We start from the raw sequence: 14960 nt of genomic DNA, 5'->3' as shown, positions 1-14960 counted from the left end.
CACACACACACACACACACACACACACTACACACGTTTGAGTCGTGATGCTAAAGGGTATGTAAAGTGGAGAAAACGAAATCTTTGCATATAAGTATGTACACATGAGGTGCCAAAGAAAATAAATAACAAGGGAAAAAATTGTTCAGAAGAACATTTTACTTTGAATATCTTTCATTAAGTCACTATGAAACATGGTAACATTTTACAATCAGGTTCCATTTGTTAACAACATCAGTTAATATGAACAATGAACAATACTTTTACAGCATTTATTAATCTTAGTGAATGCTAATTTAATACATTTTTAATTAATTTTATTAGTTAATGCACTATGAACTAACAAGAACTAACAATGGACTGTTAGTCTGTAATTTTATTAACTTACATTAACAAAGGTTAATAAAAGGTGTAACAAATATATTGCTCATTGTTTGTTAATGATACCTAATGCATTAACTAATGTTAAAGAATGGAACTTTATTGTAAATGTTACCAGAAACTTTATATAATGCTTTGCAGATCAATAGTTTGTGCACATTCAAATATAAATATTTATAAATATATATGACATTTCTAACTTGAATGTACTGTACATTAATGATCTGTTAAGTGTTACTTTATATAAAGTATTAACTTTGGTTAGTAGTTAGGAAAGCTATTAAATAAATGTTTAATTTAGTCATGCATTGACTTTTAGTCATTTAGCAGATGCTTTTTTCCAAAGCAACTTACAAATGAACCTACTGAAAAAATTAACCTAGAAAACAAATCTCTTTTAACCTATACAATACTGATCCACAATATTTTACACATTTCATTCAGAACTGTTTGTTGAGAAAAAAAATTAATAAAAATAGAACTGGATCATGTAACTTTACTCTGTTCTACTAGCCAACTACTGTATTTCTCCAGTGTCACACACTTTTTGTTAATCTTTCCAAAAAGACAGATGACTCTCATGATAAATGTACAAGGTACACAAGGTGCTGTGCAAGTGATGCCCAAAAGAGGTGTAATTACTATACTAGCCTATATTTTCAGCCTTTCAACATGATCACACAGGAAGTTGGAATTATATAATTTATATAATTTACATACAGTGGTGTGAAAAAGTGTTTGCCCCCTTCCTGATTTCTTATTTTTTTACATGTTTGTCACACTTAAATGTTTCAGATCATCAAACAAGTTTAAATATTAGTCAAAGATAACACAAGTAAACACAAAATGCAGTTTTTAAATGAAGGTTGTTATTATTAAGGGAAAACAAAATCCAAACCTACATGGCCCTGTGTGAAAAAGTGATTGCCCCCTAAACCTAATAACTGGTTGGGCCACCCTTAGCAGCAACAACTGCAATCAAGCATTTGTGATAACTTGCAATGAGTCTTTTACAGCACTGTGGAGGAATTTTGGCCCACTCATCTTTGCAGAATTGTTGTAATTCAGCCACATTGGAGGGTTTTCGAGTATGAACTGCCTTTTTAAGGTCATGCCACAGCATCTCAATAGGATTCAGGTCAGGACTTTGACTAGGCCACTCCAAAGTCTTCATTTTGTTTTTCTTCAGCCATTCAGAGGTGGACTTGCTGGTGTGTTTTGGATCATTGTCCTGCTGCAGAACCCAAGTTTGCTTCAGCTTGAGGTCACGAACAGATGGCCGGACATTCTCCTTCAGGATTTTTTGGTAGACAGCAGAATTCATGGTTCCATTTATCACAGCAAGTCTTCCAGGTCCTGAAGCAGCAAAACAGCCCCAGACCATCACACTACCACCACCATATTTTACTGTTGGTATGATGTTCTTTTTCTGAAATGCGGTGTTACTTTTACGCCAGATGTAATGGGACACACACCTTCCAAAAAGTTCAACTTTTGTCTCGTCAGTCCACAGAGTATTTTCCCAAAAGTCTTGGGGATCATCAAGATGTTTTCTGGCAAAAATGAGACGAGCCTTAATGTTCTTTTTGCTCAGCAGTGGTTTTCGTCTTGGAACTCTGCCATGCAGGCCATTTTTGCCCAGTCTCTTTCTTATGGTGGAGTCATGAACACTGACCTTAACTGAGGCAAGTGAGGCCTGCAGTTCTTTGGATGTTGTTGTGGGGTCTTTTGTGACCTCTTGGATGAGTCGTCACTGCGCTCTTGGGGTAATTTTGGTCGGCCGGCCACTCCTGGGAAGGTTCACCACTGTTCCATGTTTTCGTCATTTGTGGATAATGGCTCTCACTGTGGTTCTCTGGAGTCCCAAAGCTTTAGAAATGGCTTTATAACCTTTTCCAGACTGATAGATTCTCAATTACTTTCTTTCTCATTTGTTCCTGAATTTCTTTGGATCTCGGCATGATGTCTAGCTTTTGAAGATCTTTTGGTCTACTTCAAACCTGCCTTTGTCAGGCAGGTCCTATTTAAGTGATTTCTTGATTGAGAACAGGTGTGGCGGTAATCAGGCCTGGGTGTGGCTAGAGAAATTGAACTCAGGAGTGATAAACCACAGTTAAGTTATGTTTTAACAGGTGGGGCAAACACTTTTTCACACGGGGCCATGTAGGTTTGGATTTTGTTTTCCCTTAATAATAACAACCTTCATTTAAAAACTGCATTTTGTGTTTACTTGTGCTATCTTTGACTAATATTTAAACTTGTTTGATGATCTGAAACATTTAAGTGTGACAAACATGCAAAAAAATAAGAAATCAGGAAGGGGGCAAACACTTTTTCACACCACTGTATATAAGTCAAGCAAGTACTTCTTTCAGAAATAAGAGTGTGCTTTGTAACAGTTACTGTGATGTTTTCTTTTGGGTGGTCCACCCTAAAGCTTTTAAACATAACATTAAGCAGGAATCAGTTAAATATATTTCAACTGTTCTAGACCTGGTCTAGACTTCAGTTTACGTAAGTGATGTAACTGTGAAAATGCAAGCTGTAACGGCTGCCTGTTTTTTAGTTCATGAGAAATATTTCAGGCAAGTGACCCCAAACTTTTGAACAGTAGTGTATTGAAGAATCAAATTATTTAACTTCCTAATTTAACCTCCACAAGGAAATATTCCTATTTATTCCTCGCATTCTGAAGTTATCAGACAGAAATATTCAAGAAGAGTGCTCCACTGAATACTGTGGATTAGGCCATGGGCATCATTGATAAAATATATGTGACTAGTAAAAGATGCTTTGCACTTGATTACATTTTTGCTTGTCATGTAATCTCAGGAAGATATGGGTGAGAAGACGGGGAGACAATATGTGAGACCCATTTTTGATGAGCATATAACCATCTGAATGTTTTCAAAATAAGATGCAGTGGTTTTAATTATTCATATTCAGAAAACTCAATGCACTTTTTAAATATTCCACTGGTAAGAGGTGCATTCAGAATCTATGGGATTATTTACGGGATGTGCTTATAAAGTGCAACTTGTAATCAATTCATCATTGAGTGAATAATGAATTGCACCCAGCAATGTCAGAAAAAAAAAAAAAAAAAATCCTCAGCCTAACATTGACAAAACAACAATGTAACCTTATGGAAAATTAACTTTACGTAACGCAGCTTCATCAATGGAACTTCCAATATCTGTAATAAACTGAAACACTAATTCCAATAGCCTGGAACCAGTTTCAAATAATAGGTACATGCAAATATGAACTCAGTGGGATTTGATATTACAGAAAAAGTAGTAACATTGACAGTAACTACACTGTAACACAATCAGGCATGTCATTTGTGATGACAATGTCATTTTGGTAACAATTATATATGCGATTACTGTACATTAACCTATATATACAATTAGAATATGTTGGAAGTGTATATGATACTTTCTGTGATGAAATGTATGCTAGTGTTTATTTATGTTTTATGAAAAAGAAATGTAGGTATTATTTCTTACCATTTTATAATGTTTAATGTTTATTTTTCTTGTTTTTTATTTTATTTATTGTTTTAGCTATGATCATTTTTATTGTTCTTTTTTATATTTAACATGATTTTATACGTTTCTACTCTAATTTGCAGTATATAGTGATTTGAAGGAAACTGAAAATGTATTCTGGATGTACAGCAGTGCAGAGTCAGATTTTCCCTGGGACTAGGGTGACCAAATGACAAATAAATAAATACATAAAACTCAAAATTTCTACTTATGTATTTGTTAAACAGAGCAGAATGAAATTACTTATGCCTCTTCGCGCTGTTCCATTCTTGTAAAAAAAAAAAAAGAGGTGTCTTCACGTCAAAAGTTTGCTCATTGGTCACCTTGGCCGCACTCTGCTCATCCAAATTTTGTCATCTAACTTCCTGTTTGTATTGAAGCTACTGAGAAGAGTTGATCAAAATGGACAATATGTGGGAGCACAGAAAGTATTTTTCACCCAAAGTTGATGGTGTGAGTCTACAGCACCCCTTTACTATGTGAGGTGTTTTTTCTGTCACTCTAAATGTTCATTTCTTCCGACACCCACAGAGGTAAACTGGACTTGGCAGATCACATTCGGACAGCTTTGACACACTGCAATTTTTCATAATACAAGCGTTTAATTGTTATACGTGTAATTCTCCTTAATTTTTAGGTTTCAACTTGTTAATAATTTGTGTTAAAATGTGTAGTTGATATGAAATTTCCAGCAGTGACCACTCGTATTATTACACATGCAAATTCAACATTAAAGAAAATTGTACTTTTTAAAATTAATTTGTCACCCTACATTTTTTAGAGGATTAAATGTGATTAAAATAGTTGTAAATGGAATATAAAATAAAACATACACTTTCACATGTATGTGTGTGTGTGTAAATATAGTTGTACCCCTCCCTCTGTCCAGGTTTAACACACAAAAAATGACATTTTAAAATGGTCAGAGGCAGGGCTGGATTGGTAATCTGGCATACCGGGCATTTTCCCGGTGGGCCGACACACAGCGGCGGACTGGCCATCGGGAGAACCGGGGCTAAGCTGAAATGAGCCGCCGCGTTATGCAGAACGGGCCACAAAACGGCGCCGCGATATGCTGAAGGGGGCAGCGATATGCAGAAAATGACAGCGACACCATTTTCTGTTGTCTGTTGGGCATTCCAATTTCTTACATTAATTTTAATAGAAATGGCGTGTCTTTGCTAAATGGTCTCTGTTTTTACAAGCAGGAAATGTTAACAGAACAGTGACATCACCAACGAACAGTTCTTGAAATGGCCTATATCTGTGGCATTCACTGTTATGGTCATAGTTGTCATCAGGGCCGGATTAACCACATGGGAAAAAAAAAAAAAAACGACATATGGGCAATTGGGCACGTACTCAGGGGCACCACATCCAGGAGGTGCACAACGCAATGGCATTTTAAAAATTGTCTGTGGACTGTTTTAATTTAAATGGTTATAAAAGTTTTTTAGTAGCCTGTCATAAAAAAGATCAGGTGTAAAATTTTGTCCAGAGGTCCTTAACGCTATCGAAACAGCATGTAGATTGTGCCGTCATGTGGTAACTGTTACTTTTCTCAACGCTGGCCAGGATGGGCCAATCACAGTCGTTTATTAGTACTGAAGGATTTTAAAATGCTTATACAGTAGATACTACTGAGGCAGAATTTCATTCACAGTTATGAACTATATGTGTTCAGGTCCAGGGGCACTATGGGGTCTTAATCCAGCCCTGGCTGTCATGGAATTTGAGGCTGGCCCTTTGTGACATCATAAAGCTTGAAATTTGTAATGGAACGTCTTTCGGCTATATAAAGCCCATGCTTCTCCAGGTCTGCTTGTCTTCGGGTGAGGACTCGCTCAAGACCACTCTGTGGTGGAAGGTGTGTGCTTTTACAGTGTATGGTCGGGTGCTGTAGTGTGGTAATTGGCATTTTATTGAGATTAGAAATTTTATGCATTGTGAAATGTAAAGAGAACGCTGAAAATTATTTTTTAACCGAATCCCCAGCATCACTTCAAGCTGCTTGCCATTTAATTTGGATTAGTTCCAGCTCCGGTGCTGCACTCTGGGTGGGACTATCAGGTACCTGGCCCCAGCCTAGGGAATCCAGTCCCCTATTGAATTAGGGGCATGACTTCAATTAGAGGCATCACTCACACTGTAAAAAAAAAAAAAGAAATTGTGTAAAAAAAAAACATAGATAAACTGTAAAAAAAACAAACAAAAAAAAACAGTAATAAGCTTTACCATATTTAGCATCTATTACTGTAATTCTACAAGAAATCTCCCTATAATTCCATGAAATCTTTTACTTTTAACATATATTAATTGTTAAAAGAGTCATACACCTCTAAAACACAGAATAATTATCTTTAAAAGAATGATAAAGAAAAGCTTAAGTACAGATCATTACTATTTGTTTTTACAAAAAAAAAAAAAATACTGTAAATATAAGACATTTATATATAAAACACACACACACACACACACACACACACACACTAAAAATGTAAAAACATGTAATTTTACTTTGCAAAAGCCCAGGTTTAAATTAACTGTCAAAAAAAAAAAAAAAAAAAAAAAGATCTGTTAATTTTTTTTATTTATTCAAATTCATTAATAACCTGTCAAAATAAAGGCATTTTCTTTCTCTAAATGTAGATTAACTGTACATTTGCATTGTGTCATTCTCCATTTAAAGGTGCAATATGTAACAATTTTCATGTAAAATTCGCCCTTTATTTGCCAATGTGTAAACGGCTTGTAACATAACTTTAAAAAATGAGCCCTTCCCGGACTGTAGGCTGTAAGCCTGTAGGCTGATTTTCATGCGAAGGGAGTGGGTCGGTTTTGCCGGGAAAATCCAAAGGATGTGACATTTATGCGCGCTCTTGAGAGCCTTGCCTCAGGCAGTAATAACTTATCTTCCGCTATTCAACAGCAATAACAAACTGCAACACTAGGTAACGTTAACTTAGAGATAGAATCCAGCAAACGGCCGGCTCCCAGCACAACACCGACTATACAAACTAATCCATTTATTGGAAAAAAGTTCTGAAGTCTGTTGTACATACCATATTCAAAGCTTAAGGGAATACAGGTTCAATACAAGTTAAGCTCAATCAAAAGCATTTGTGTCAGTGTTGATTACCACAAAACTATTTTGACTCATCCTTCCTTTTCTTTAAGTGAGGCACTTACAATGGAAGTAAATGGGGCCAATTTTTGGAGGGTTTAAAAACACTGTAAACCCGTATAAGTTCTACTAACTTAAAACAATTGAGGCAACTGATCGCCTTTACTTTTACAAGTATTAAATCTTAAAGGAATAGTTCACCCAAAAATGAAAATTTGCTGATAATTTACTCACCCTCAGACCATCCAAGATGTATCTGAGTTTCTTTCTTCATCAAAACAGAATTTAAGATTTTTAGGATTTCATTTCAGGCCTCCTCCTTTAAACAATGCAAGTGAATGTACTCCATTTTTTGACCAAAATGCATATTTAGGGTGCATCAAAATAATCCACATGACTCCAGTCGACAAATAAAGTTCTTCTGAACCCAAACGATTGATTATTTTTAGAAACAAAACAATACTTATATACTTAACTACAAATGTTCGCTTCCGAACATCTCTGTGATGCACGCTCATGAGAGGGATGACGTAAGCTCGTTGGTAAGGTCATGCGTCACGTGTAGGAGGAGGCAGGACTCGCTTCATTGTTTACAATAGAAGTAGCGCTGTACAAAAGTTTAATTGTCTTTGCTGTAGATTTGTATTTGTATAAGTGTATTGTTCAAAATGGTCATTTGGTGTGTGTATACTGGATGCTTCAACCTTCAGAAACCCCAAAGAAAAATATTCACTTTTCATCGATTGCTTATGCATGATCATGAGCGGTTGAAGCTCTGGCTTATTGTGCTGAACCTGGATATCAGTACACCCCTACATTCTCTCAAATATTGAGGGGTGTGCAGAGAACATTTTACCCCTGAGGATTTCAGACCATCGAAAGAAACAAAGGGTTGATATCTGAATTCATCGACTGTGCCCATGCTGTTTTTCCAGCGAACTCAGGTATGTGTGAAAACGTTGTCACTGTCACGCCTCCCTCGGGCTCTGCACCTCCCTCAGTGCTCCACTCCTCATCACCTGATTTCTAATTCACCGCACCTGCACTCAATTCACTCGCTCATCACTGCCTGCATAAATAACTCACCTTCACGCCACTTCACTGTCTATTTTTAACTCTTTTTGGTAACTCAGATCTAATGCATAAATCAGTCCAAACGTAAAAATAAATCTGAAAAGCCTGGACAGGTGCGTAATGACTTCACTTTCAAGAACAATGAAATTTCTGACCAGACTGTAGTGAATTGCAGCATCTGCGAGTCCTCTGACCGCTGTTAACAGGGCAACTGGTGAATATCCAACATTTGGCTCTTCTGAATCTTCAGCCCTGAAATGCAGAAAGAGAAAAAAGTGGCAAAATTAAAGAACAATTTATTGAAATCTGTTTCAAAATACACAACTAGATAAAAGAATAGTTCACACAAAAATTATGTCATTATTTACTCACTTGTTCCAGACCTGTATGACTTTATTTCTTCCATGGCAGAAAAAAAGTAATCTTCTTTAGGATAGTTCTCCCAAAAATGAAAATTCTGTCATCATTTAATCACCCTCATGCCATCCCAGATGTGTATGACTTTCTTCCACAAAACACATATGAAGATTTTAGAAAAATATCTCAGCTCTGTAGGTCCATACAATGCAAGTGAATGGTGACCAAACCTTTGAAGCTCCAAAATGCACAAAAAGGCAGAATAAAAGTATCCATTAGACTCTAGTGGTTAAATCTATATCTTTTGAAGTGATCCAGTTGGTTTTATTGTAGGTGAGAATATTTTTCACTATAAATCTCCTTGGCGATCATGATTTCAAGCTCGATTACACTTCCTATAGCACCATCAAGTGCTGTACAAATGCATTAAGCACTAGGAAGTGTAATCGAGCTTGAAATCATGATTGTAATTAGAGATTGCAATGGCAAAATGTACAGTGAAAAAGGGGTTTTATTTTGGTCTGTTCTCACCCAAAACCAACTGGATCACTTCAGAAGACATTGATTAAACCACTCGAGTTGAATGGATTACTTTTATCAATTATCATTCACTTGAACTGAATGGACCAACAGAGCTGAAATAATCTTAATTTGTGTTCTGCTGAAGAAAGAAAGTCATAGACATCTGGGATGGCATGAGGGTGAATAAATGATGAGAATTTTCATTTTTGAGTGAACTGTTTCTTTAAGTAGCACATGGGGGCCACATTGTCCTCCTTTTGAGATACAGTGTTCCATATTGATTTAGTTCTTGTTTCTTTTAAGCCCAGCAATAGTTGTGTTCTCATTCTAATACATGATACACAATATTCTGCATGAAGTATTGCTCTACAAAGGTTGACACTTTTCTATCAGGCATTAGAAAAAACTTGATAAAGGCTAAGCATAATTATAAATTATTTTATCATCTCTACTTTCCTGGTAATTTATTATACAAATTAACACACTCTCTACATCAGGGGTCGGTATTATTAAAAAAACGAACAATATTATTAAAAAATATTATTATTAAAAATGTCACCATTTTATTCTATTACATTAATACTTTTAAAGCTACTCAAGTTATTCAGCCAAAAGTAGTGAGTGGTTTTCTCATTTCCTTGTTATTGTTGTTTGATTAATAGCCTTTATATGACATAGACAGTGCTCAATTCGGATACATGTACACTTCAAGTCTGACATTTTGATGCAAATATGCTTTTTTGTCCCACTGTTTACATTCACTTTAGACCAAACCGACTGCGTTTACATTAATGCCTCACCAAGACGGGCATTGGTGGAATTATAAAGTGTATTTGATCGTTTAGGCGCGTACCCGCATTAGCGCTCTTGGAGCACACACGCATGTAAAGCGCACAAACATTAGCTAACAGCACGCAGCTACAGACGCCTAGAAATAAAAAGTAAATCTTTTATATTTTATCTAGATCAACCAACCAGTGGTTGTCTTGCTATCGCGATCGATGTAACGGCCGTGATGTTCAGGTGTTGAAATGTGTTTGAAACATCCTCCACATCCATAACAGTTGGTGCCTGATCTGCAGCTGCCCTTCAAATTTTTTACATGTGATTTGATTTGATGGGAGTCACAAGACTCTCCCTAGCCAATCATGTTGATAGATTAAAATAAAATCAGGACAGGGAAGAAGAACACAGATGGTGGGAAAATAGCGTATTAAAAGTACAGTTACAGCACTTAAAATGTACTCAAGTAAAAGTATAACATTTTAAAACTACTTAAAGTACAATTCCTGGGAAAAACTACTTAATTACAGTAACGTGAGTATTTGTAATTCGTTACTCACAGTGCATCTGGAAAGTATTCACAGCGCTTCACTTTTTCCACATTTTGTTATGTTACAGCCTTTTTCCAAAATGGATTAAATTAATTATTATCCTCAAACTTCTACAAACAATACCCTATAATGACAACATGAAAGAAGTTTGTTTGAAATCTTTGCAAATTTATTAAAAATAAAAAACGAAAAAAGAAAAAAAAATCACATACATAAGTATTCACAGCCTTTGCCATGACACTCAAAATTGAGCTCAGGTGCATCCTGTTTCCACTGATCATCCTTGAGATGTTTCTACAACTTGATTGGAGTCCACCTGTGGTAAATTCAGTTGATTGGACATGATTTGGAAAGGCACACACCTGTCTATATAAGGTCCCACAGATAACAGTGCATGTCAGAGCACAAACCAAGCCATAAAGTCCAAGGAATTGTCTGTAGACCTCCGAGACAGGATTGTATTGAGGCACAGATCTGGGGAAGGGTACAGAAAAATTTCTGCAGAATTGAAGGTCCCAATGAGCACAGTGGCCTCCATCATCCGTAAATAGAAGAAGTTTGGAACCACCAGAACTCTTCCTAGAGCTGGCCGCCCGGCCAAACTGAGCGATTGGGGGAGAAGGGCCTTAGTCAGGGAGGTGACCAAGAACCCGATGGTCACTCTGACAGAGCTCCAGCGTTTCTCTGTGGAGAGAGGAGAACCTTCCAGAAGAACAACCATCTCTGCAGCACTCCACCAATCAGGTGTATGGTAGAGTGGCCAGACGGAAGCCACTCCTCAGTAAAAGGCACATGACAGCCCACCTGGAGTTTGCCAAAAGGCACCTGAAGGACTCTCAGACCATGAGAAACAAAGATTGAACTCGTCATGTCTGGAGGAAACCAGGCACCGCTCATCACCTGGCCAATACCATCCCTACAGTGAAGCATGGTGGTGGCAGCATCATGCTGTGGGGATGTTTTTCAGCGGCAGGAATTAGGAGACTAGTCAGGATCGAGGGAAAGATGAATGCAGCAATGTACAGAGACATCCTTGATGAAAACCTGCTCCAGAGGGCTCTGGACCTCAGACTGGGGTGACGGTTAATCTTCCAGCAGGACAACGACCCTAAGCACACAGCCAAGATAACAAAGGAGTGGCTACGGAGAACTCTGTGATTGACCTTGAGTGGCCCAGCCAGAGCCCAGACTTGAACCCGATTGAACATCTCTGGAGAGATCTGAAAATGGCTGTGCACTGACGCTCTCCATCCAACCTGATGGAGCTTGAGAGGTCCTGCAAAGAAGAATGGCCAAAAATAGGTGTGCCAAGCTTGTAGCATCATACTCAAAAAGACTTGAGGCTGTAACTGGTACCAAAGGTGCTTCAACAAAGTATTGAGCAAAGGCTGTGAATACTTATGTACATGTGATTTTTTTTTTTTTAATACATTTGCCAAGATTTCAAACAAACTTCTTTCATGTTGTCATTATGGGGTATTGTTTGTAGAATTTTGAGTAAAATAATGAATTTAATCCATTTTGGAATAAGGCTGTAACATAACAAAATGTGGAAAAAGTGAAGCGCTGTGAATACTTTCCGGATGCACTGTAACACCTCTGAAGACATCCCTACAAATTATCAAACTTTTGCATTTACACAGCAGTTTATGATGCCCATTTAGATCAAATAAAGTAATATGGCTACTTTACAGTACCTCGGAAACTTGTACCATGCAAACAACAAAACACATCCACCTTGTTCAAACTAGGGTGGGAAACTAGTCCCAACATGTCTTTGAGCTCTCAATATTCTTTAGAATGGGGAGAAAACAAATAGCATATAAGTCTATCAGTTAAATTACACAAAAGTAACCTAAAAAAAACTTAATTTATCTGAAGAATCACAGGCTAACTCCACTAAACAAACATTCCTCAATGTTAAAATGCTTGTAAAATGTAGAAATTGTACCTCTGTCGATACACTCATTTAAAATAATATCCTGTAGACTGACAAAACGCTCTTTAGATAACTGTTGCTGTTTGTTTTGTATTCTACATATCCTAAAATATCATCATTAAACTGAAGTTAAACTAAGAGGTTACTTCAGTTACCTAAACCAGCAACTTGCTGTGTCTCCTTTCAACATTAAGTACTGTTTGGGATATTTATGTAAATACATCTCAATTTAATATTTGTGTAGTTCCATTTAACAAAATTAATAACAGAAGTTATGACTGAACTTGAAATGACTTTTGGATCCACTTGGACAACAGTGAACATCTTGATGGAAGAAAAGTGTAAAAGCAATTTTTGTAAAATTAGAGAAAATGATGCTACCTTTGTCAATAAAGAAAACTTTATTTTTATGGTTAGTTTTGTTAAAATTGTCATTTAAAAGCTGTTTAAAAACAGATATTTAATGTATTCCATTTATACAGAATAAATCACGTGACATTTCGATAAACAGTTTATTCTTGTAATTTTAATCAAATTTAAAAAATAATAATCATTTTTACAGTGCAGACTAGTGTGTGCCCTGCAAAGTTGGGTGCACTCTTAAAAATAAAGGTTCTTCAAGGGTTCTTTGTCGGGGTGTATGGTTCCATGAAGAACCTTTACCATCTGTGGAACCTTCCCATTCCACAAGGAAAAAATGGTTCTTCAAAGAACCTGTCACTAAAAGGTTTCCCCCACTTTTTTTTCCATGTACATGACTCGTAAGTTTTGCTTAAAGCAGTCAAAAAAATAAAAGGTAAGATTCTGTATGTGATTTCCTGCAAGACAGGAATGTCAGTTCTGCCATGACCAGAGAAGAGCCCGGATCTCAATACCATTGAGCACGTCTGGGACCTGTTGGATCGGAGGGTGAGGGCTAGGGCCATTCCTCCCAGAAATGTCCGGGAACTTGCAAGTGCCTTGGTGGAAGAGTGGGGTAACATCTAACAGCAAGAACTGGCAAATCTGGTGTAGTCCATGAGAAGGAGATGCACTGCAGTACTTAATGTAGCTGGAGGCCACATCAGATACTGACTGTTACTTTTGATTTTGACCCCCAACCCCACCCCACCCCACCCCACCATTTCTTGCTGAAAATAAAAGCAGTTGAAGGTGAGAGGACATTTATTTTTTTTGCTGAGTTTATGTATAATGTACAGAAGCTTTGCAGATCCTTGGCATTCTAGCTGCCAGTTTGTCCAGATACTCAAGTGATATTTCACCCTATGTTTCCTGTAGCACTTGTCTTGTCAAAAAAACAAACAAACAAAAAAAAAAAAACAAACAGCACCATCACTATTTGAAAAAAGTCATTTTTGATCAAATCTAGACAGGCCCCATTTCCAGCAGCCATAACTCCAACACCTTATCCTTGAGTAATTATGCTAAATTGCTAATTTGGTACTAGAAAATCACTTGCCATTATATTAAACACAGCTGAAAGCTGTTTGGTTCATTAAATGAAGCTTAAAATTGTCTTTGTTTTTGTGTTGCCATAGTATGCAATTGACTGGCTTGTCTTAAGATCAATATTAGGTCAAAAATGGCAAAAAAGAAACAGCTTTCTCTAGAAACTCATCAGTCAATCATTGTTTTGAGGAATGAAGGCTATACAATGCTTGAAATTGCCAAACCCCCCCCCCCCCGAAGATTTCATACAAAGGTGTACACTACAGTCTTCAAAGACAAAGGACAACTGACTCTAACAAGGACAGAAAGAGATGTGGAAGGCCCAGATGTACAACTAAACAAGAGGATAAGTACATCAGAGTCTCTAGTTTGAGAAATAGACGCCTCACATGTCCTCAGCTGACTGCTTCATTGAATTTTACAGGCTCAACACCAGTTTCATATACAACTATAAAGCGAAGACTCAGGGGTGCAGGCCTTATGGGAAGAATTGCAAAGAAAAAGCCACTTTTGAAACAGAAAAACAAAAAGAAAAGGTTAGAGTGGGCAAAGAAACACAGACATTGGACAACAGATAATTGGAAAAGAGTGTTATGGATCTTAACCCCATTGAGATTTGTGGGATCAGCTAGACTGTAAGGTGCGGGAGAAGTGCCCGACAAGACAAGTGCTACAGGAAGCGTGGGTGAAATGTCACTGGAGAATCTGGACAAACTGACAGCTAGAATGCCAAGGATCTGCAAAGCTGTCATTGCTGCAAGTGGAGGATTTTTTGATGAGAACTCTTTGAAGTAGTTTGAGAAGTTCTGAACATTTTTTTCAAATTGTAATAGTAAGTTTTCACGTTATTAATGTCCTGACTATACATTGTGATCAGTTGAATGCCACTTTGGTGAATAAAAGTACCAATTTCTTTCCATAAGAGCAAAATCTGTACATTATTCCAAACTTTTGGCCACCAGTGTATATATAATAATTACAAATAAATATGTTTATCATTTAAATTAAACTTTTCCAGTGGCTCTGTTTACTCAAAATTAACAATATTCATAGGCTGTGCTTAAGGGCTTACAATCTGGATAGTAATTAAGCCCAATATTTTTTGTACATGTGCTCCATCTAGGGGGAATCAGTTGTCATAGCATTAACTCCAGCAACTTGGAAGATGAAGCACATTAATGTACAAATACTATTGCAATGCATATTTTGAGGAAGTATGAATTTTAT

General features: G+C 36.9%; 1 protein-coding gene across 1 annotated transcript in view; it reads right to left on the bottom strand.

Moving 5' to 3' along the window:
* Nucleotides 1-5745: 5745 nt before the first annotated feature.
* LOC127424138 (zinc finger and BTB domain-containing protein 34-like) overlaps nucleotides 5746-14960 on the bottom strand; it is a 30065-nt gene continuing 20850 nt past the window's right edge. The window contains exons 2-3 of the transcript XR_007894417.1: nucleotides 8288-8384; nucleotides 5746-6080 (exon numbers count right to left, since the gene is read on the bottom strand). The gene's annotated coding sequence lies outside the window, so the exon portion shown is untranslated. The remainder of the gene's footprint in view (nucleotides 6081-8287; nucleotides 8385-14960) is intronic.

Source organism: Myxocyprinus asiaticus, chromosome 33 (assembly GCF_019703515.2).
Source record: "Myxocyprinus asiaticus isolate MX2 ecotype Aquarium Trade chromosome 33, UBuf_Myxa_2, whole genome shotgun sequence".
Lineage (NCBI taxonomy): Eukaryota > Metazoa > Chordata > Actinopteri > Cypriniformes > Catostomidae > Myxocyprinus > Myxocyprinus asiaticus.
Note: the sequence above shows the minus strand (reverse complement) of the source record. Positions and strands in the feature narration are given on the sequence as shown.